Below are 24,215 nucleotides of genomic sequence, written 5' to 3' on the forward strand. Positions count from 1 at the left end.
ATCGACTTTCCAGCTTTTCAAGGGGATGGTTTCCTCTCCGATTTGAAGATCAACACTGACTTTTGATAAAATTTTCATAAAATTAATCTCAATACCTTTTTATGTAATTTCTCAACAATTTTCTGTAAAATTATTATTTTTTTATTTGTACTTTCCAGGGCAATTTTTCAATTTTCAGATGGATTTTTGCTTTGTTTTTATATGATTTTAGTCATCGGTATAACCGGTATAACCTCGGGGAGGTCATTTTTTAGCTTTTAAAAGCAAATTTTTGATTTCTGTCTCATGGAAATATTTCTAAACACGTCTTTAATATATGCACATTACAGTTAGTATCTTCTCACAGGCAATTCATGCTCTCCAGGTATGAGCTGAGCCTTCGAGTTATTGCATACCGAAACTTTTTTCTTCCCTTTTTTTTTTTTTTTTTTGTTTTCACCACATCACTGCAACAGATTGAAGTCGGGGCTTCAAAAATAAACAAGAGCTTCCTGCCCATTTTCAAGCTGCCGCTCGGCCCGCCACCTCTCGGGGGCCTGTGATAGATTGCTCTCTCGCCTCCTTTGTGCCGGGAAATTGCTTTGTTTTGTTAGCAGTCTTCTCGTGTTGGAGGCCAGACAGAGGCAGAGATAACGCACCGCCTTTCTTCACTTATCTGCCCAATATGTTTGGGCCCGCGGTGAAATAAATTACAGTTAAATATGGAGAGGTTGTGGCGCGCCGGACGGACACCAGACATGTCGCGCATGTTCAAGGTGCTGGAGGTTAAGACACAACAACAACAGAAGGGCAATAAAACTAAATGTGTATGAGTGTGTGTATGTGTGTGTGTGTGTGTGTGTGTGTGTGTGTGTGTTTTAAATATAAAGTACCTCCAAAATATAGTAGTTTTTGCGAGTTTCTTTATGTGCATTATCTGGAATTGCTTTTTTTGAGGGTAATATCAATTAAATTTGTTGTTTTTGTGGGGTTTAACAGTGTCCTCTTTTCACCACTAGATGGCGCTCGAAGCTACAACAAAGCGGCCGAGCAGTGACCGGAAGTAGGAAGAGGAAAATACTAGCAAACACTTCGTTTCGACAAGTTAAAGAAAATAAATCCGTTAAGGTGTGAAGATATTGATAGGTTCTTTTTCATATTTGCAGAGCTGCGGTGCTACTACCTGTTAGCTTGTCAATGTAAAGTCCCAAGGCATTTTAGCGTGGTGCTAACGCAGTTGTCACTGTTAGCCTTTTACTTATAGCAGCTATGCTAGTGGTTATGCTAGCGACAATGCTAACGACAATGCTAGCGACTATGCTAGTGGCTTTGCTAGCAATGGCAGTATTACTATTAATTATTTCAGATTTGTATTACTCCACTGTGTTTGATTAATTTGATTTACATATTTATTTTTGTATATTTTTCCAGAAGCTGGCAGTGTTTTCTGTAAAACCAGGATGACTCAACAGCCTGCAGGGTAGTCAATATTATTCCTTTTATTTGAACTTACTCAATGTGCATGTATATTGATTGTTAGGACTACAGTTGTAGTTTTAACAACACTGCATACACAACTGTCAAGCTCTCTCTTTCAATAAAAAGAAATATATCTAAAGAGATTAAACCAAGGACAGAAAATTCTAGTCAATAAACATGAATACCCTTCTCTTGTTTGATAGTTTGCAAACTGTCACCCAGCAACAGAAAAACACAATGAATTTCAAAATAAAAATGGCATAAAAACAACAACTTAAAATTCCTAATGAATTAAACGAATAATCAGATTTCCAAACAACAACAAAACTACTCAAATTATCAACCCATCCATTATATACTGCTTATCCTCCAAAGGGTTGCAGGGATGCTGGCGCCGATCCCAGCTGTCAATCAAGTGACGTTTTTTCACACAAAACATCCATTCACAAAAATAACTACACATGGCACAGCACTTCCTGGCTGTGACAGATTGGCCAAACATCAATTGTTTTTACTAACCTATGCACTAAACGGTACAAAAAAAATTCCATCCTGCTATTCTCTCAAATATCAGACTGTATCTGCGTGCACTTTATACTTTATACCGCATAGTTAAATGTATACTGTTTAATGTAACAGTGTCCTTACTGTTGATTTGCACTCTTATTATTATCATTTTTTGTTGTTGATTTCATGTCTTGATTCCTCTGTATTGACAATAAGGCTGATTCTAACTTCGACTTTTTAAGTGCTTCTCAGAAAAGTGGACTGTAGTGGACAAAATGGGTTTTGTGAGAATTTTTTTCTGGTGAGAAATTAGACACAGCGTTGGGTCTGTCTTTAGTTTGAGGTTTGTTTGAAGAACCACCCATGTGACCCACCGCCACTGACCCCAGATCAGATGTATTTCTTCCTCATCATTTTGTCGGCCATTTATTTCAGATCTGTTTCTTTTATCTCGTAGGTAACTCTATATACTCATATATAAAATGTGTTATAAACCTTTACTACTTTTATGAACTGATATTTAAGTATGAAACATAACTTTCTCCACAATCCCCGAGACCCTTAATCATGTACTTTTCAATGTAATGTTTTAATGTTTAACACCGGAAAAAAAAGGGAAAGTGCCCAATTTTTATCATTTAAATGTGTCGTAGTAAAATCCAGCCTCGTTGTAAACGCAGCAAATAATTAATTGAACTGAATATTTTCCGATGGACGACAAAGTTTATTTTTTCTCCCCCTTTCTAATTTGGGGGTTCACTCTTGTTTTCACTGCAGTCCGAGAGCTAATGTAGGTGCGCCGGAAAGCCTTGACGCTTCCCCCCGACATTATCTGACAACCAAGACGCTGCAGGGTGTGTGTGTGTGTGTGTGTGTGTGTGTGTGAGAGAGCGCCTGTCCACTAAACATACTGCCTTCCCTCGTTCTCAGTGTTACGTGAGACCGAAGCTGCTGCTGCTGCTGCGAGGCCCAACTGTCAGAGCAGATCCCCGGAGGAGGCCGTGATTACAGGTGTACACACACACACACACACACACACACGCAGACACACACCAGGGAGTGTAGCATGGTTATACGCAGTGAGGACAGCAGTTGCCAACGGCTACAGTAACACACACGCAGTTTCCAGTTTGGGCAGAATAAAACTTCTGATGTTATTCTTGCTTTCACTCTTTGACTCTTGCCTTTAACTGCAGGGCTTTGTTTGTGTGTGTGTGTGTGTGTGTGTGTGTGTGTGTGTGTGTTACTGATCTGTGATCAAATATGAATCAATATAAACACTAAATAATTCCAGAACTGACACCTAAAAGGTGCAACAACAAAAAAAAGATTTCATGACTTTTCAGACATTTAAGACATTTCTTGTATTTAAGGAAATTTATAATAATGTTCATGTGATTTCTTATTAATTGACCCCCTCTTTGATACAGAGGTATTATTCATATATATAAATACAAAAAGCTGGTGATTGAAATCATTTTCTTCTTTATCTCCCTTGTTTTACTATCAATTTTCCAGCAATTTCTTTCCAAAACACATTAAAAAAAAAAAACAATTGCAGGTGATTCTTGATACGTTACAGCTCTTTTCCTGCCCACGTTCAAGTAATCCAGAGTTACCGAAGTATAAAATCCCGGCGCAGCGGAGACGAGACGAGACGAGTCTCGAGGAGTCTTTGCTGTCAGAGGGAATTTGATGAGAAAAGGTTGCACCATTCAAATGACCTGCATATTAAGAATTAAATATATAAGTAAGATGAAACTTCAGGGTTTGTATGCTGATGCCACATGGCAGCAGCGGGGCTCCCGCTGGGCTCGGGGAGGAGACGCAAATATCACATGTCATCAATCACCAAATTTTCACCACACACACGCGCACACACACACAGACACACACACACATATTGTGATAATAGTCATTCCAACAGGGTCTGTATTTTTTATTTTTGACAAACACCTTTTCATTAATTCGTTCATCTGCTATATCCCTCCACCAGCCATTGCAACAAAAATAAAATGACACAGACTAACCTGCTTTAGTGCACGTTTGTGAGCGTCAACTGCTTCCTGGTTGACGGGACCCCTGAGCCTTTGCATCTCTATTTTGAGAGTAGTGACCTGAAGAGTTTGCAAGCTTAGTCCCGTGCATGTGTGTGTGTGAGTGTGCACACGTACCTGTGCTCACAGTCAGACACACTTGCTACTCAGAATCAGGAGCTTGGGTTGTTAAAATGTTTTTGGCTGGCGGCTATTTTTGTTCAATGTTTTTTTCAGATATTTCTGTACCAGGATGGCCGAGTGGTTAAGGCGTTGGACTTAAGATCCAATGGACAAAAGTCCTCGTGGGTTCGAACCCCACTCCTGGTATCTCTGGGATGTTTTGACCCGTATTCCCCGAATTGCAAAACTTCCTTTGGCTCTCTAAACGGAGTATATGATTGGTCGGTTCTTCTTGCCCGTGTTAGCGTTGGCTACAAAATGGAGGATTATTTGCTTGCTCAATAAAAAGCTCCTTTGTCAGCAACGTGTAGAAGATGTGCATCATTTCACTTTTGTTTTATTATAAGGGCCTCGCTTTTATGCAGGCGGCAGTTGTCCTGTTCTGCAGTGGTGCAAAAATAACAATATCGGGTATATAGTGATTCCTGCCTTGACATGAAAATTGCTAGCATCCATCCATCTTTGTAAAAAGAAGCTGCGCCCGGTGAACTGGAAGGTAGAAGAAGAGAGTGAACAACGAAGTAATTCAATAAAAATCACAGTGAGAGGAAACCAATGCAAAAGAAGCTTTAATAACCATTTATCACCTTCAACATGGCTGTGATCGCCCCCCCCCTCCCCCGTCGCCGACCCCACCCTCTCGGCCGGGCCCCGCCGGCCCCGCCTCCGCCGCCACACCACGGCATAAAACATCCCGAGATCAAATCAAAATGCCTCCACCCGGATGAGTAACGGTGATCTATTGCCGGCGCTGCCTTGGGCATAACCTCAAGGCTTCCCAGAACTCAATCAGCTTTATGGAAGGAGCCCAGCGAGCGGTGCCGGTGTTTATCAGCCGAGACGGCACGTTTGTAATCAGTGAAATATGTACAGTGGTCGGCCAGCTGCATGCTGAGAGCCTCTGCGCCCCGAGAAGCCGGCACATTGTAATTATTATTAGGCCGTGATCCAGTGTCTGCCTGTCAGCAACAAACAGGCCACGCGGGGACGGCACTCAGAAGTGGTGGGAAGGGGGTTGTTTCCAACACACAGCTAACATCCCCGTTAAAAGGCTCACTCCACATTTTAAAGCTTTTCCACTTATCTCAAGCACCTTTCAGACAGGCTGAAGTCACCCGGGTCCTGATACGAATGCAAGCGGACTCTCAATAATAGACGTTTTCTAAAGTAGATCTTTCGGCTGTTCCTGGATTCGTCTGGATTTGTGGACGGGTGTGTGTTTGTGTGTGAAAGACAGCTGACGTAACATCAGGTCGGACACGTTCTCCGAAATCCTTGACAATCAACGCGCTCTATTTTCATGGCAACTTGATGCTTGTCTGTCTCCCCTGGCCCGGTTTGGATCCGATATTTTTTTTTGGTTCTCGATGAATCGAGATTTTGCATTTCAAATGCAAACTGTCAAATCGAAGTCCAGGTAGCACATTTATGGACTTCATTTGATTTAGCGAAGATTATGTTAATGCAGCCTTGGGAGATTTTTTTTTGAGCCCAAGCAAAGGGTCGTGCCAGGAAGGCCATCTGGCAGAAAGCTAACAACACATTAGATGTGGGAGAGCACATGTTAGGTGTTTTTGAGATTCGATCGCAGAGGCCAGACTGAGATGCCTCTTGTCTATATTTACATATTCTTGTCTATACCTTATATATTCATCCATATATTTAGTGAATGTTTACAATTTGATGCTGCTACCACGTGCCTCCCAATTACCCCTCAGGGGCAAATGAAGTTTTTCTGATTCTGATTTACAGAAGGGGGTTAGTCAATGTATCGGCAGAAGGATGCTGAGTTGGAAGTTCCAGGCAGGAGGCCTAGAGGACGACCAAAGATAAGATTTATGGATGAAGTGAAAGAGGACAGTTGGTCCGGACAGTTAGCTGGACAGTTAGCTAACATAGCTTTGCTGCATGCAGTCAACAGCTTCTTTTGTACATTCCTGGCACACTTGCTTTTTAAATGTCATTGTGCGTAGTGATTGATGCTGGTGTCATGTGAAGTCGTGAGGATCAAGATAATCCGGAGGAAAGCCTCCGATTCACATTCATGTTACACCTGGTGTACGCACAAACCTCAGCTTCCGCAACTTCTCTTGTGACGTTGACTCGTAAATGCGTCTTTTCTGGCAGTTTCAACTAATAGACGGGCGTGTCTGGTTCTTCTTCTTCGGCTTCTCCCATATTATGGGTTTGACTCCAAGTACAGATCTGTTCCTCATGCCAGTTCACCCACAATTCACTGTCTAAAACCGAGCCTTGGGATGGGTGTGTGTGCTCAGGAGTCGAAGACGACAGGGTCAAATACAGCACACAGCGGTAATTAGTGTGAAAGGGTTCCCGCTCTCTTTGTGACGTCATCCACGGAGAGTCCTGAGGGAAGGCGGAGTTACCACGGGCCAAAAAAATATATATTTCAAACCTGAGGCATGGAGACATATTGCTCAGATACAGGAGCGGCAATATTAATTACACAAGAAAAAGGAAAAAAAATGCACAAGTGTAACAGCGAGGAACTGAATGCTGAGTAACTGGAATCGAGAGATGACGGCGAGATATTCAGCAGAGAGGAAAAATGATCTCATCATAAAACCTCAGCAAAAGAGGCGACGACAGCCTGAGCATGTTCTTGTATCTCCCCAGGCGCTTCAGGAGAATCTAAACGTTCCATGTTGCACGTTCAGTGAAGCAAATCTGCGAAATATGCATTTTTTTTCCGGCTTATACCCGTTTACCGTCGGTTCTCACTCAAGCCGGTTGTCATAAATCAATCATTTTTTTTCCTCTTTGTTGGTTCTTTTATTGGTTTGCACCCCCACCTCACAGGAAGAACTACCTCCACTGCATCAGCCACTTTGTGGAGGTTCTCAGTCATCCAGGTCAATGTGAATTCTTGCTAAAATCTTCTTGTGGTGGCAACAGGACTTGTATTTCTTCACTTCTGAAGATTCAGTTCTGAAGATTTTTCCAAGAATTCCCCATGACCTGGATGACTGAGAACCTCCGCAGACATCTGTTAATCTTCTTCTTCTTCTCCTCCTTTCAGCTCTTCCCTTCAGGGGTCGCCACAACAAATCAACTTTCTCCATCTAACCAAATTCTCTGTGTCCTCCTTTCTCACACCGACTACCTTCATATCCTCTCTCACTACGTCTGTAAATCTTCTCCTTGGTCTTCCCCGAGACCTCCTGCTTGGCAGCTCCAGTTCCGGCATCCGTCCACCAAAATCTTCCTGCCGCGGCAACAGGACTTGTATTTCTCCACTTGAAGATGTTTCAGCCTTCATCCGAGAGGCTTCTCCAGTTCTACTAACCTGTTGGGAGTTTCCAGATATACAGTAACTGCCTGGGTTGTGGGCAGGTCGAGGTTACGACGGCTCGTTAAGCCAGCGGGAGAGTTGATTGGCTGAAACTAGGTCGAAGGGGGTGTTATGCTAATGGGGGTGTCATTAGGTGGGTACGGAGGTACAACTTTTGGGGAATTCTTGTTGAAAATCCACTTGTTGTGGCAGCTGGACTTGAATTTTGGAGCACTGAGAACCCCCACAAGCTTTTGAGATTTACCTGGATTAGTCTGAGTCAGTCTTCAAGTGAACATCTGCAAGTGAAGAAATTCAAGTCCAGTTGCCTTGACAAGAAGATTTTCACCAAAAATTCCCCAAAAGTAGAAGAATATATCACCCACTTTCTGCTGTATGTCGAATTGAAATTTCCCCAATGTTGGACAATCAAGGAACATCCTATTCTTCTATTCCATTCTTCTTATCAGCTGCTTGACAAGGTTCTTACTGAGTGGAGTCTCCAGGTTCTTTCCTTACCTCTTAGTCCAAAAACAGTCAGGAGGTTCGTTGATTTGTCCGTAGGTGTGAGAGTCAATGGTTGGATGTGTCCGAATGTGGCCCTTTGATTGACAGCTGGGTTAAACCCCGCCCTTTACTCCAGTGTCAGCCATGTTTGGCTCCCAGTCCACTTTGACAAGCGTGAGCTGGAACAGTGGCTCAGATGATGAATGGCTGAATGAATGGTTCCAGGGGACGAGTCCCAATTGCAGTTCTGCATCAGCCAAAGATTGTTTCTACCAAAATGTATCCTGGCTCTCGCCCGGAATGACTTTCGGTCATGTTTCGAGTAACCATGGCAACAAAAATTGCCACAATCTGCACGAAAAACAACGACTACACCCCCCTGTGCCCAAAAGAGTCTTACGTCGGTCCAGTGTCGGCCTCATTAAAAATGCGTGTGTGAATTTTCCAGGTGTTGCTGATATTCAGTTTGCACTCAATAACACGAACGTGTGTGTGTGTGTGAGCGAAATGGAATTAAATGGGGACTGAGCAAGGAAATTAAGGAGAAAGAATCGCGTGTGAGTGTTGAAGAGAGATAGAGCGAGTGAGTGTGTGAGACATAGTATCAGGGTGACAATTGCATTTGACAGCTTATCCCTCTGGTGTTTGAATATAATGGCCTGGGTGTCGCTGGCTGCTGGCTCGGTATCTCACCTTAGGCTCTCATACATACCAATTGGCAGACATTCTCATTCATAGCTTGTGCAAGCCGACGGAGTCAAGGGCAAACACGCTTATGCAGTGGGGGGGGGAGATCTAATCTGAGAGGGGAGTCTCTGGTTACAGCTGAGTGCCTCTAATTTATGCCATCTACTTGGAGGCAGAGAGTGAAATGATTGCCGGGATGCTATTTTTTTTCGGGGTTGATGCCGGCTAACATCAACCGCGGGACTGAAAGCCCAGAGATGGCTGCAACACACGTGATGGAGAGGCCAGTGAATACGTAATCTGGAGTTAATTAATTATATCGTAAATAAGTTTAAGTTGAGGTTGAGGAAAATCTAGAGAGGTGAAGGTATGCGCCGGAAAGGAGAGGAATGAAGGTTAGTCACGGCAAGGCAGAGTATATGTGTGTGAATGACAGGAACCCTGGTGGAACGTTGAGGCTACGGGGAGTGGAGATCAGGAAGTTGGAGGATTTCAGGTACTTGGGGTCAACAGTCCAGAGTGTGGAAAAGAGGTGAAGAGACGGGTTCGAGCAGGTTGGAGTGGGTGGAGAAAAGTGTCAGGGGTACTATCAGATCGAAGACTATCAGCCAGAATGCAAGGAAAGGTGTACAAGACAGTGGTGAGACCAGCGATGCTGTATGGACTAGAAACAGTGACAATGACAAAAAGACAGGAGGCAGAGCTAGAGGTCACAGAGATGAAGATGCTAAGGTTCTCTGAGGGAGTGACCAGGATGGATAGGATCAGGAATGAGTCTATCAGAGGAAAGGCACATGTTAGATGTTTTGGAGAGAAAGTCAGAGATCCCAGACTGAGATGGTTCATCATTGGACAGAGGAGGGATAGTGAATATATTGGTAGACAGATGCTGGAATTGTAGCTGCCAGGGAGGAGATCTCGAGGAAGACCAAAAAGAAGATTTATGGACGTAGTGAGAGAGGATATGAAGGTAGTTGGTGTTGAGAGAGGAGGATACAGAGATTAGGGTTAGATGGAGGTTGATTCGCTGTGGCGACCCCTGAAGGGAAAAGCAGAGAGAAGAAGATAAATAAGCTTAATGTTTTTGAGCTGAGCTTCAAGGAGGAGGAGGAGCTCCTTGAAGTCCTCATCTGTGGTCACATGCTCTAGATTGTGACCCAAGCGGGCGAAATTGACCTTTGGCCCACAGGGCGTCCTTGCTTAGCCTTGCGTAACGTTAGCATCGCAGAGTAGTGCCGCTGCTCCTTGGTGTCCAAGCTGAGGGGTTTGGGGCGCCTGCTACCCTTAGAGATGCTCCCGGCCCGTTCAACTTATTGCAGGTAAACCCAGAACACTCTGGAGGGATTTTATAGCCCACCTTGGCCAGAGCACCTTGGAACTGAATAGACGGTTGGATATTTGAACAAAGATAAATAGCGAATACCCGAGACTCTCCAGCAGCTGTTAGTCACGTTGAGGAGGTTTATCTGTCAAGACTCTTGAGCTGTGGACACAGGATTGGAATGTCACCGTGTCAGTCAATTTCGGCGCCGTGGTTGGGATATTATCAGGTTTGTTTGGGTTCAATCTGGGGAATTTGTGAGATTAACGCCTCGGCTACATTACCCCGGCAGATCCTGTGTGTTTTTGACCTGCGGAGGAAATTACGCCGCTGGCCTCAGTCAATTTTCTCAGCCACTCTGAAACAACACCAGCCATGATGTGGCATTTTAGAAACGGCCCCGGGGACGAATCCACTGGGATTTGATCAGATGACTTGAAATCGGTTTCTGGATAGTTTAAACTTTTGGCTCAGCGAAGGAGTAATTATTGATCGGAAACCAATTTAAACCTTCTTTTCCGCAGGTTTTACATTTGAAATTTTTCTGTAGTATCATCCTCACTTATATGAAACTGATGATGAAAAAAATAGCTGTGCACCAGGCCGAAAGCTCAAAATGTAGGTTTCATCAGGATTGTATGTTGACATGCTATTGCTTAAATCAACTACACCCAAATTCTACGTCCTGCTTAACCAAAACTATGAACATCCATTATTCTTGGCATATTATACAATGGTGTCAGCTTTCTGATCCAATGAAGCAAGACTAGGAATCAGTTTTTAAAACAACACGGTCAAGTTGAATTTATTTATACTACATTTGAAAACAACACAGCCTGAAACTTTCCAGAACAACAGGTTATAACAGACAAAAAGGAAAAAAAAACAAAGGAATATGCCAATGCCCAGTGAGATACAATAATTCAATAAATAATGTACACAGCCATTTCTAGACACGATTCAATATAAACACATTGCACTTAGAAGACAAAGAACAGGAGTTCTTTAACTGATTTGCGAAGGACTCAGGAGACAAGCTAAATGCAATGTAGGAAACCCCAAAACAAGACTCCGGAATAACTATCACCCCAGTACTTCTGGTGTTCTGGTGCCTCCTGCAAACATTCACACAATTTTGACTCGCAGCAAATCCAACCCCTTTCCATCACAGCAATCTGGGATTCAAATATGGTCAACATGAGTACACGTCCTGCTATGCCACAGCTAACACTTCACCCACACCGGAGAGGCGTCAAAGCAGCCCCTTGTCATACACCTGCATGAATTTGACCCGCAAATTCAAACTCACACCTTCAAAAAATACGGTATAAACAAGCTTTTTTACTTGCATCTCCAACCCATAGTTTATACAAACACATATGCATACACACAAACCAATATACACAAGCTAGCTCTGGGTGTAGCAACACACCAGAGTAGTAGTAGTACAGAGTTGTACAGTCTTATTCACATGCTAATATTTATACATGGAACCAAAGACTTGGTAATTCCTGGATTGTAGGAAGCAAAGTTGAGTCCACAGGTCTTTTTTTTTTTTTTGCTTCAGGTGCAAAGTACTAAGGACATATTTATAAATGAGGGAGGGAAAAACAATACACCCAGAGAATCAACCTTACGCATATACAAATATTATATACAGAAGCGAAGTGTTTTTGTCTCGGTGTGGGTACATCGCTATGTCTGACTAGCAAAGGGGGTAACTTTATGGCTTCTCTTAAACAGTGTGAAGGACTTTGATAAAGATTTGCTCACAGATGTAAAAACTCTACTGATCTTACAGTCTTTTTTCATTTGAGCGTCAGACGGGACACTGAGGCGGATTTCCAAATGCTTGAATAAAATGTCGTCAAATGACGGATCGTCCAATGACATCATTGCCTTTACTAGGTTGTCTAGTGAGTCGAAATGTAGAATGATGTCCTTGATCACTGCCTCGATAATACTTTCCATCTTGGCTAGAGATTGGATTGCATCCACCAGGGGGAAGCTGATCTCCTGCAACGCCTTTTCGGACAAACGTTCAATGACCTTAAAAATGTCAGTTATCTGGAGGGATTTTTTGTATTTCTTCGAGAGGCCAGACACAAGTTTCATGATCAAAGTGTGCATCAGGTTACTTGCTGCTTTTCGTCTGGTAAGTTTGGTGTGCTCAAGCAACTTAGAGGCTTGAGAACTCTTACCAGCTGTCTTTACCACGGATGGACCCTTTCTCTTCTTTTTATGCTTCGGCTTCTTCCCCTCTAGATGTTTTTTGGTGGGTTGAACACCGTCTTTTTCTTGTCCGGTTGGAGATACACCCACAATTTCAGTGGTTTGTTCAAGATGTCTCTTGTCACTGTCATGCAGCACTAGCTCTTTATCCTCCTCCTTACTCTCAGGGGTCCTCTTCATCTGCTGTTGCTCGAGTGACATGGTCATAACATCAGAGGACTCTGCCATGACCGTGACCTCGGCAGAACTGGTGACAGCTGGTAAGCCAGAATCGAGTGACTGCAGCCTCATAGTGTCCACATGATGGGGCATTGTCAAAGTGTGAAGCGCCATCGGAAAGATAGTTTGAATGGTCTCGGGCACGGCCATAGACTCTGGTTGCAAGTCTTGAAGAAAAGATAAAGTTTCTGGCAAATCCATAGTAGACTGTGGCTTGATAGTGTCCAAGCATTCAGGGACGGTTGAAGCTTTGGGAGACAGTTGCAGAGTGGTGTCAATGTCAAAAAGAGGGTCAGAAACCTTAGCTGACACCAGTTTGATGTCAGAGATTTCACCCGAGCTCACTCCCTCGGTTGGCTGTGGTCCTGTGGCTCCCAAGTCTTCAGCTATGGTCCTAGCCTCAGTAGTCTCCGGTCCAGTAGTGTCAAACCGTTCAGACAAAAGCAAACCATGAAAGGACTGTCGAGTGAGGCTGGAAAAATCTTCACTTGGAATGAAACGTTCATGGGACTCCGTTTCCAAGTCTTCTCTTAAGGTCAAAGTTACTGGCTCGCTTGGTCCAGTGATGTCCGAAGGCAATCTCAGACCATCAGGGTACTGTAGTTTGATAGTGTCCAATTGCTGAGGTAAACTTAAAGCTTCAGGGTACTGTCGCGATGGAGATTTTAACAATTCAAATTCCTCTAGAGACGGTTGTCTGACCTGCAAATCCTCAGGCACACTGGCCCTGTGAATAGGCAGGGATAAAGCTGCTTGGAGTTTAGATACAGAGGCTTCCAAGGATTCAGGAAGAGACAGAGCCTCAGGGGACCTTGGGGTGATGGCATATACATTTTCGGGAGTCAAATAGCTAGTGGATTCTGGCGTAATGGTCGCCAAGCCTTCATAGAAAGCCTCTGGAGAATGTTTAACTGCAATGCCCATGTCAGTGGGGAGGTACGGAACATCAGGAGAAACTGCCTTGATGTCTTCGAAGAGCTCAGGCATGAGTAAAGCTTCAGGAGATTGTACTGCTGTGCCGATAGATAGATCTGGAAATACAAGGGACTCTGGCATGGTGGTGTCTGGGCCCCGAGGTAAGGTAAGAGTGTCTTGGGAGTCTGGCCGAGTTTTGATCAACTCTTCACGAGAGGTCAAACCCCGAGTGTATTCCGAGTGTATGATAGCCTTCTCTTCCTCAGAGTATTGTTCTTCAGTTGCCCGTCTGGGGATAGATGGACTTGCACTGTGCGGACGACATGTTGCAGAAGGGATGCTCTTTGAAAAACCTGGCCATTTGTCAATTGTGATTTTCTCCTGTTCTATTTTGTACAATTGTTCCACTTTTCTTTTGTTCTGGCGGCTTTCGAGGGATTTCTTATTCTTGTGCCGCCGTCCCTGCGAATGCTTAACCCCCTTCTCCTTCTTCTCTGTTTGCAAATGATGTGAGGCAGGAGTATCTTGGGATGACTCTTTACTAGCTGGCCGCCCCCATCTTGCTGTCGGTGGTTCTTTTCTTTTCTCTTTCAAAGTTTGTTGCCGCATCTGTTCACTTACATCCTGGATGGATTTAGTTTCATCCATTACTTCCCTGGGCGATGTAATAGCTCCACCTTGAGAGTAAGTAGTTGGGAGATCAAAACCGGGGCTATCACTTTTGATACTTTCCTGCAATTTACGCTGCAGTTCTTCATCTGTGCTTTCTGCCAGGACTTCATAGGGGGACTTTTCATCACTCTCACGCTGTTCCTGCAGTTGAACATCCACTCTCTGTTGAGGCGCTAACAGACTTGTAGCCTGCAGAAGATGAGGACTATATTCTCTTGTTGTAATGGTACTTTGCATTTCATCCTGAATTTCCACTGTTTGTCTCTCTCTCAGTCTTTCCTGGTGTTTCTCAGCATCATCATAATCAAATTCACTGCTGCTTGCAAGTGGCAAGCTAACAGTTGGTATGGTTGGTACGGCACATGACTCACTTGCAGGCACATTATCAAGAGATGTTTCTTCATGCCCAATCGTCATTAAATCTTTGGGTGAGGTGAAACTTTCAGAAGATTGGGCTCGAGTGGCTTCCAAGACATCAGGTGTGTGGAACAGCTCAGTAGGATGTATTGCTTCGGATGGTAAGCCTATGGGCGAAGTTAAAGCTTCTGGGAGCTCTTGGGTGTCTAGACCTTCAGTAGGGGTCATATAGTCGACCATAGGCCTTGGTGTGATGATGTCAAAATATTCAGAAGTCAGGTCTTTGGGGGACTCTGGTGTGATGGCTTCTATGGATTCAGGCACAAATCTGGACGAATCTTCAGAAGTCAAACTGTCGATAAATTCTTGGCAGCCGGCCAAGTGCTTTGGCAAAATCGAACTTTCAGGGGATGGTGGAGTTGTCATATCATAGCCCTTTGGCAAAATTAAACTTTCTTGGGACACTGAGACAGATGATCGTGATTCTTCAAGGGTTCTCGCATCCTCTGCATACTCTGGTCCGAATTTAATGCCCTGAGACAAGGCCGGTGCTGTAGGGGACTCTGGGAAGAGTTCAGACAAATGTAAAATTTCAGGGGACTCTGTTGTTGAAACTGCAGCAGACTGTGGCCTTAACATGTCCCAATCTTCAGAAGAAGTCAGATCTTCAGAGGCTTGTGTTGTAATAATGTCAAAATATTCAGGGACAGTTGGAATTGGCAGGGACTGTTGTCCTGCGGCCTCAAATTCCTCAGACAAAGTTAAAGCTTCAGACAACACTGGAGATGTGGTTCCCAAATCTTCAAGAGGGGTCAGATACTCAGCAGACTTTGGTTTGATTGTACCAAGGCATTCAGGGGGTATCAAAGCTTCAGGGAGCGGTGTCGAGGTAGTGACCAAATCAGAAGATAAACCCATATCCTCAGTGGACTCTCGTCCTCCCAAAACTTGAAACATGGTAACGGACTCAGGGGACTGCTGGCCAGTGGCTTTCAAATTTTCGGGGGACGGGGGCGCAATTGTGTCCAGATCTTTTTGAATGGAAATGTCACTAAGAGATACTTGTCTTGTGGATTCCAAGCCTTCAGTCGAGGCCGATGCCCAAGTAGATTGTGATACAGGGACATCGCTGTCAATAGGTGAATCTATCGTTTTAGGGAACTTGATTATGTCCAAAGTTTCAAGAGAACTCAAATCCTCAGGGGTCCTCATGGTGTCCAAGCTTTCAGGAATTGCCATATCTTCATCCCGCTCTTTCCCAGTCGCCTCACTGTAGGTAGACAATTCCAAAATGTCATTGGATTGGAATTCTGTAGCTTCCACTCCTTCACTTCTTTGGATGTCGACAGTGGCCAAGTCTTCAGGCCGTGAGACAAACGTCAAGGCATGAGGCAAGGCAAAAGTCTCAGGCGACTGTGATGCTCGAACATCACTGCCCTCAGTAAAGATGATAGGTTCATGAACCTGTTCTCCTGTAATGTTGGAACCTTCAGGCAAAGAGAGGAAAGGGACCTCGGGGGATTGCGTACCTGCAACATGAATAGGCATGCTCAAGACATCAGGCCATTGTGTGTCAGGCATAGTTAAAGCCTCGGGGTACTGATGTTTTGTGGCATCTGAGCCACGAGTCATTGTTAAATCTTGTAAAGACTGTGGGATGGCAGTATCCAAAGCTTCACGAATGGGCAAATCCTCTGAGGAGTGTGGTCCGATGATTCCCATTTCTTCAGTCAAGTCCAAATCTTCTGATGACTGAGGCATTGTAGCTTCCAAGCCTGTAGCTATTTTCACAACTTCGGGGGGCAGTTTTCCAGGTGCCTCAAAGCCTTCAGACATGGTTGAGGGCTCTGGGGATGGATAGACAGTTATTGCCAATCCTTCAGGCGAGGTGCCAACATCAGGGAGCCCATGTTGAATGGTGTCCAAAGGTTCTGGGAAGGTCAAAGCTTCAGAATATTCTCTCTTGGGGGTGCCCTCATCAACAGGCAGGTGCAAAACTTCAGGTGTGCGAGGACTTGAGGCTTCCAAGCTGTCGAGCATGGTCACACCTTCAGAGTCTGTAGACAGTGTTAAAGCTTCACCAGATTGCGGGCTAATGGTATTCAGTGGTTCCTGACAAGTCGGGCTTACACTGTGATCAAGTACGTCTGAAGTCTCGGGGTGTTGTGGTCTTGGGGGATCACAGCTTTCAGGCAAAATTGAACTTTTCTGAGACTCTGTCTCAATGGCCTCCATGCATTCAGAGGAGGCCTTGGTTTCGAGTGGTTGTATCCCTTGTGTGTCCATGTCAACAGGCATTTCCAAACCTTCAGATGACTTTAGATCGGCAGTCTCAAAACGTTCTGTCAAAGTTAAATCTTGTGTCTCAATGCGAATGGGTTCCACATCTTCATGGCAGGGCAAAACCTCATGGGGCCCTGGCTTGATAATTGCTAAACCTTCAGGCAAGGGCAAAGCCTCAGCTGAATGTGGTTGTACAAAATCAATGCTTTCAGTCAAGGTGGAAGCTTCATGGGGCTGTGCTTCTGTAGTCCTGATGCCCTCAGTTAATTTGTAAGTTTCAGGGGACTTTGACCTCATGGTTTCAAAATCTTCATGTGGGCTCAAATAAAGAGGAGAGTCTGGCTTAATGTTTTCCAAACCTACAGTCAAGGTCAAAGGTGCTGCTTGTTCGTCTGAAGTCTTTGCGAGAGATTCTGTCTCAGCTGTTTCCAAGGCATCAGCCAGAGTCAAAACCTCTCCTCTGTGGTCTTCATCCATAGGGACTTCCAAGGGTTTAGGCTCACTTGGTGTGATAGCGTCCAAATCTTCAACAGGTGCCATATCTATCTTGGTTGTTTCCAAGCCTTTTTGAATCATCATATCTTCTGAGGGATGCTGACGCATGGTTTCAGCAGTTTCAGTAGCTCGGTCCCCATCATGAGACCACACTGGTTTGATTGTGCTTAGGTCTTGAGGCAAGACCCCATCCTCAAGGGTCTGTGTCTTGGCGGTTTCCGAGGTTTCCTCCAAAGCATCAGAGGTGTCTGACTTGGCAGTGTCAGTCTCAGTACCCATTGGCTTCCTTCCCTCTGGGCCGTATGGTTTTTTCTCCGTTGCCTGTCTAGATAACATTTGAGTACGAGGAGTTGGGAATGGAAATCTGTTGCTTAATCTTTTGACACATTTTTCCGGAGTTATCCTATCACTGACCCTCTGTAACCATGGTTGTTTAGCCCCCTTTTCAGTCTTTGTAGGCTTCTTAATTGGTGGTACAAACTGTTTGTTAGGTGACGTTTTGTCACTTCTCTGTCTGAAAGGATGAGAGGTGCGATCAGCCCTGCCTCCAGTGACAGCTCGAGCATCGGGCATCGGGACAAATCTTTGAATTATTTCGTACTTGTCTTCGCCTCTCTCTTTCAGTCTTTCTAGGCACTTCTCGTCATTCTCACAGTGTACCCGTAGTCGCTTATATACCTTTTCGACCTTTATAATCTCTATTTGCAGTTTTTCTTCCTCTTTAGTTGGTGTTTCTGATGGTTTGGGCCTTTTTGGTGGTGTTGGTGGTGTTGTTGGTTTTGGTGGTGGTGTTGGTGTTGGTGTTCTTGGTTGTGTTGGTGGTGTTGGTGTTGGTGTTGGTGTTGGTGTTGGTGTTGATGGTGGTGGTGGTGGTGGTGGTGGCGGTGGCAGTGGTGGCAGTGGTGGAGGTGGTGGGGGTGGGGGTTGGGGTGGTCCTGGTGGAGTTGGTGGTGTTGTAACAGCTGATACTTCACTGGACTCGGTTGTACTCAATTTATCATCTTGATCAACTTGTGTCTCCTTAGGTGAGAGGGAAACTTCTGGGGATTTAGGTCCAGTGAGTTCTTCAGGTATGGCCAAAGCCTCAGGGGATTTCTGGCCAGTGGCATCCAAATCTTGACTAGGAGGGAACTCTTGCAAGGCCACAGTCTCTTGAGTCCCCTCAGGAGACTCTGTTCCTGCAATGTCGTGCTCTGGCACACGGGACTCTGGTACGATGTCATCTACATCTGGAGAAGAAGTCACACTTTCAGGAGACTTTGTCAAGCTGCTCTCGGTTTTAGCATCCCCAGGAGAAGCTGAACCCTCAGGAGACTCTTTCAAGTGTTCAGGACTGCTAAAAGCTTCAGGGGACACAGCTGCGGATGTTTCAGTAACAATAGGGGACAAAATTTCAGGGGACTCTGTTTGGGCAGTGTCCAAATCTTCAACAGATCTTAAAACCTCAGGGGACTCTGACTTCAAGCTTTCCAAGTCTTCACCCCCATCCTCTTTGGACGTTGATTCACTCTCACCATCCGGTGTAAGTTCTCCATCTTCAGGAGACTCTGACTCTTCCTGGGTCAAAGTTTCAGGAGACTCCGATTTTATACTCTCCTCAGGAGTGGCTGATTCCTCTGGTGACTCTGACTCCAAGTGTTCGGGGGACGTCAAATGTTCGGGGGATGGTGACTTGATATACTCCATTTCGCTAGACAGCTGCAAAACTTCAGGCGACTGTGGTGGCGATGGTTCCAATTCCTCAGGACACGTTAACTTCGCAGGAGATTCTGGCTTGATTTCTTCAGGTAAAGGCTCTGGAGATGGTGGCCCCAGCTCCTCAAATTCTTCAGGTGAAATAAAAAGTTCAGGTTCAGATTCTGGCTCAACGGTATCCTCCTCAGAAGTTTCATCTCCAAGCGAAGCTGACCACGATTCCACACTTTCACTCGAGGCTACAGCCTCTGTGGACCGTGTCGGTGTGGTGTCAATGTCTGAGGGTAGTTCCAAAGTCTCGGGGGACTCCGGCTTCAAGGTGTACAAATCTTCAAGAGAAGTCAAATCCTCGGAGGACTCAGCTTCATTTTGTAGGAGCTCAGTCTTGGAGGGTGTTGTTGTATCAGTTCTTTTTTTGCGCAATGACTTCTGCTGAGGATAAAATGGGTTACCAACCCTGTTCCAGACACTAGCCCAGTTGTCAATCATTGTAATCATTTTCCGCTGAATGGCAACCTGCATTTCATCTTTGCCCCTCAAGTGAACGATGCACTTCTCATCGGTGTCAGAGTGTAGCTGTAGCTGAAGTTGCTTAGTTCCTTTCTCGTGCTTGGGGGTTTTCTGCATCTGCATCTGCATTTGCATTTGCATCTGCATCTGCATAGGTTCTTTATGGGATGTTTTGACTTCCCCAGTACTGGCTGGCATTGCCGGTCTTCTGTCCTTTCTTTTAATTTGTTCAGTGCCCGTTCCAGTTGCCAGGCGAACAGGTGGCACGTCGAATGCATCAGCCGCCGGCATTTTAGCAAGCGGCATTCCTTGATCTTCATCTTTATCATGCTGTCTAGCTTCATCGTCCCCCTGTTTTTTCCTCTTCATTTCCTTGTCAGAGAGATTGCTACTCAAGCTGTCCTGCCTCCTCCTTTTTTTAAAAATACACTAGTCACACTTGTATCTGACACTATATATTTTTCTAAACTAAGGCACGTATCTCTTATAGTTGTCTTCACTAAAACACATTTGTGTGAAATCTAACATCACAAGGATGCCCTTATACACATTGCTCAAATACTGAGTGATGTCACAATGCCTGTGTGTCACACAGATTTCTTCATCTTCTTCTTCTTCTATGAGGTTTTATGGAAGTCAAACACACAGACTTAACAGTATACTTATGATAAGTAGTATATGACATCATTGCATTGCTTTGCAGGCCTTCCATATGTACAGGTAGTGGCGGTACCTAATATCCAGTACATCTGGAGTTTCACGCAAAGGGAAAACTAAAGACCTATGACTCGGCATACTACTTATAATGCGCATACCCGAAAACAAGTAATGCCAGGGGCTTGGTGTCAATGACAATAATCTAAAAATCCACCTTTACAATTTGATAAAATAGTTCTAGAAGACGGCATGACAAGGGCTGAACTAAAGTACCCAAAAAGTTCTGATTGTTAGTGTGAATATTGATTATCTTCTAAATCCAGTGTCATTCCCGTGGAGAGAAATCCCCGTCAGGATTACCCCACCGCTGTGAAAGGGGGGGGGGGAATCTGCGATGTCACACAGGGGACTCGCGTTGCCTATGAGAGCACTGTGAAATGGGAGGCTCTCATGTCACAACAGGGGGTCACCGCCATCTGTGATGCCGTTGCTAGAGGGAGTCTGTGTTTTTTTGCATGGCCCTTGCATACGGGCTATGAAGTCAATATGGCGCTCAACCCGGAGGTCCACAGGTGCCCTGTGAAAGGGAGGGAAAGCTCCGACAACAGCTGGTTCATGTGAACGTGGGTTGTACGCGGAACTTAGTCTGAATTAAGCGTCCCAACAGCGAAGCGACATCACTGTACAGAATTGGCTGTGAACTATGTAATCATATCTAAATTCAAACATTCGTTCCGGAAAAAAAAAAGGCAGTCTTTGAGTGATTTAAATGATTTTCAGCATCAAATGTGAATTGTTTCATTTTTTTTTTTTTTCCTTTTTTTGCTTGAAAATTGTTTGTCAAAAACACAGTTGTCTTGCCGATGAGGTTGAAGTAACAATTAAAAGTTTTGATGATGATGATGATGATGTTGTCCAAATGAACTAATTATCAGATAATGAGAACCAAATGTCATTCAAAGTAAACAGTGGGAGCCACTGTTTAAACTATCAAATGACAAGCTCCCCTAATGAAGGCATGGCTCAGCATTGCCATCTGTTGTCGTCCAATCGCATCCCTTCATTTTTAACATTCCATTCAGCAGCATCCAATCACACCTCGGGTTCTTGATCTACTGCTGGACTGTCAGGTCTTTACCATTACCATTTCTACCAAGCAACAACTCGTCTTTTTCTGGCATGAGCTTTTACGCTTATCCGTCGGTTTTTGGTCAAGAACTCGAGTTTGTGCAACATGCTGCCGAATCTTGAATTTAAGTGGAGATATAAAGGTAAGATGCCTACCATCCCATTTTTGTTTATTTAGCTAGGTAGCTACCTGGCAAAACATGCACCACAGGCCCAAACCACTCTACTGTTCTTTATCCAACAAAAATAAGCCCTCTCTGCCTAAGTTTGTTCCCTCAAGGTTTGTCGCTTTTCAAAAAAGCTACCTTAGGTTCTAATCTGAAACCCATCCCTTGGCTTCAGGGTTCTTGGTGAAATTTTAAACTACCCTTTTATAGCTTGTGGAAGCTAATGTTTTATCGGCATCACAGCTTGTCTCAGCTTCAGTTACCAGGGATACCCATACATGACAGCATATATTGTGTTTCTCCAAATTAGGGTGAGGCACTGGGAAAACAATTGCGCAGTTGTGAATAATTCCTCACAGAAATTTGACCTTGCCACAACAAATGCTCATGATCTGGAAAATATTTTGGCTTTTTGCTTCACAAAATTTAAACATCCCACTTTCATGTTTTTTTTTCTTCCATTCCTGTGTTTGTTGTTTATTGTCTGGAATCTCCAGCTCAAAATCATATCTGACAACTACAATCTGACCAGTGGTGCAAATAACCCCATTGTGTAACAATATGGCCACTTCCTGCTGATGTAGCTTCAAATTAAAAGGCTACCAGCATCTTTAATCATCTAGCAACTTATTTTCTGTGTAACTAATATATTGAATTTGTTCTGTGACTAACCGATCAATTCTTTCCTCCGTGTTATTTAGGAATAGCTAGTTGTCTGTAGTGTAATTTCATAATGACTCATTTTTTTATTATCATTATCCATTAATTCATTCTCCTTGCCAATGTAGCACTTATCTACCGTGTCCAGCATGTTGATGTTTCTATTCGTGACTCCCTCTCCAAACTAAATTTATTCCATCCATCATCACGAGCAGAGATAATGTTGATGTTTGTCCCAGTCTCTCATGTTTTTATTAATCCTACAAAAAGCATCTATGGTTGCCTTGTTATTTACCATTTCTGTATGTTGCTTACTTTGATTTCTCAATTAAGAGGTGTTGGCTGCTGCTTCCCCTGCAAACTCTCCTGGTCCTCTCACCCCTTTGACCGTTTTCATCTGGAACCTCCACCTGTGTCAACTCCGTGCCTCCATCTGTGGTCGGTCCATTACGCTGCCACACTTTTGGCCCTCAGTCAGCAGCCAGAAGAGGAGAGCTGGCGCAGGAAATGGCTCACGCTGTGGTATGGGCCACTACTCTTTTATTTTAGTATTGAAATCATGCTATTGTAGAAAAAGAACTTGCCTGGACTCTGCTGTGTCTTATTAAAGAGATTCATAGGAAAAGTTTGTATTTCATTGTTCAACAAGGCAGGCGCTAAACTTGATGACTTCAAGATGAAAATGAGGCAAACAACACAAGAAACTGACCAAGTCAAAGGCTTCTGGTTTACTCGGTGATGTTTTTGGTTGACAACGCAAAACTCTAATCATGTTATGGTCATCTGTCTACACAAGAACGGCGTTTGTGGCGCTTAGAAAGCTTCGAAAGTGCCCCCCGTCTCTGTGTAGACAGGGAAAATGCAACACTTCGCAAGGTTGCATTCAGTTGACAAGCAAGGGTTGGAGGACCATAACAACAAAAGCAGACTCCAGAGTACTGTTCGTGCTCTTCACTCTCTGAACAAGGAGTATCTCTACACATTGAGGTTGCGTTGCCCATAAAAACAATGGGGACCTCCGGAGTACTGCTCTTGTTCCTCGCTCTATCAATGTGTCTTTGATAAAGTATGGATTAACTATTTGTTGTTTAGGTGTTCAGGGTCACCCAAAGCACGGACTCCCCCTTGTCGTCGGTCCATACGGATACATGATTGCTCGCCATTGTTGATGTTTACACCTGCTTTAATACCCATGTTTATTTATTGCGCAGACAGGAAGTATATCTATGCACAAAATCACACCACCAACTGCTGACCTGACGTGTATTACAGCACTTCTGGTGTTTCTTACAGTCCGGTGTGCCCGGAGTTTGCTTACAAAACATTGCCCTTTGCACGCAGAGCTATTCGAGAATGGCAAATGGAACGGAACATCGACGTGTAAAAGGGGCCTCAAATGCAAGCTGAACTAATTAGACACCCTGAAACAAGTGTTATCGCATGATTAGAAGTCAGGAGGGGATTGGACAAAAACAAATAAGAGGCCATGCTGATAGGGTCTAATTCAATGACAGGCGACAGAAGACATGGAAACAAGCAGAAAGCAAGAATAACAAGAAAAAAAATAAACACAAACAAAGATGGACCCAAAACAGGAAGACACCGTGAAATCATAAATCTAAAAGAATTTGAAACAAACCGGGTTGGAAGAAAAACTAAAAAGAAAAACTGAAGTGAGTGATGTCAAATGTAAAGCAGGGGGCAGACAGTCCCACCTGGACACCCCTCTCTAATGTGACCTTTTAAGCTGAATGTGTATGTGCTCGTGAAACGCCTCAAATTTGAGATATAATCCCTAATCTTTCTGAAACAATTTTTACCCTAGATACTGTTTCCATTCCTGGTATTTAACCACTACTTCACATCCCTGATAATCAAATATTTAATCTGCCGGAGAGGCCATCGCCGACAGCGATCAACGAGAGGGGCAGTTTGATGACTTGGAACTGTTTATGCCAACAGAAGTCATCCAGGTTCAGACTTGCTTGCAGAAGGGCAGGAGTTGACTGAAATAGCGTGTAATATAGTTTTACATACATTAGTTTGGAATGGTAGCGTCAGCTATGAACTCAGACAGGGGCTCCAGATGAGTGTGTTGGGATGAGTCAGCTCCTCCGAATCAGAGGCCACGGTTTGGGCCACCATGGGTGAGGGCAGCAACAAGATGAGGAACAAGTTAAACAGAAGTGAAAAAAAAGTCTTATCTCTTGGAGTGCCCCCCTGTTTTTTGTTGG

General features: G+C 44.2%; 1 long non-coding RNA gene and 1 other non-coding gene across 2 annotated transcripts; both read left to right on the plus strand.

Annotated features, from left to right (window-relative positions):
• The first annotated feature begins 1,055 nt into the window (after positions 1-1,055).
• LOC147215629 (uncharacterized) lies at positions 1,056-22,351 on the plus strand. Its single transcript, XR_015104185.1, has 3 exons — positions 1,056-1,107; positions 2,896-2,976; positions 22,315-22,351. It is a non-coding gene; the product is annotated as an uncharacterized LOC147215629 (long non-coding RNA).
• Positions 4,249-4,331, plus strand: trnal-uaa (transfer RNA leucine (anticodon UAA)). The gene has a single exon. It is a non-coding gene; the product is annotated as a tRNA-Leu (tRNA).
• Positions 22,352-24,215: the final 1,864 nt, after the last annotated feature.

Source organism: Fistularia commersonii, chromosome 31 (genome assembly GCF_037954325.1).
Source record: "Fistularia commersonii isolate RoL2024-O1a breed Wild chromosome 31, RoL_Fcom_v1.0, whole genome shotgun sequence".
NCBI classification, from domain to species: Eukaryota; Metazoa; Chordata; class Actinopteri; order Syngnathiformes; family Fistulariidae; genus Fistularia; species Fistularia commersonii.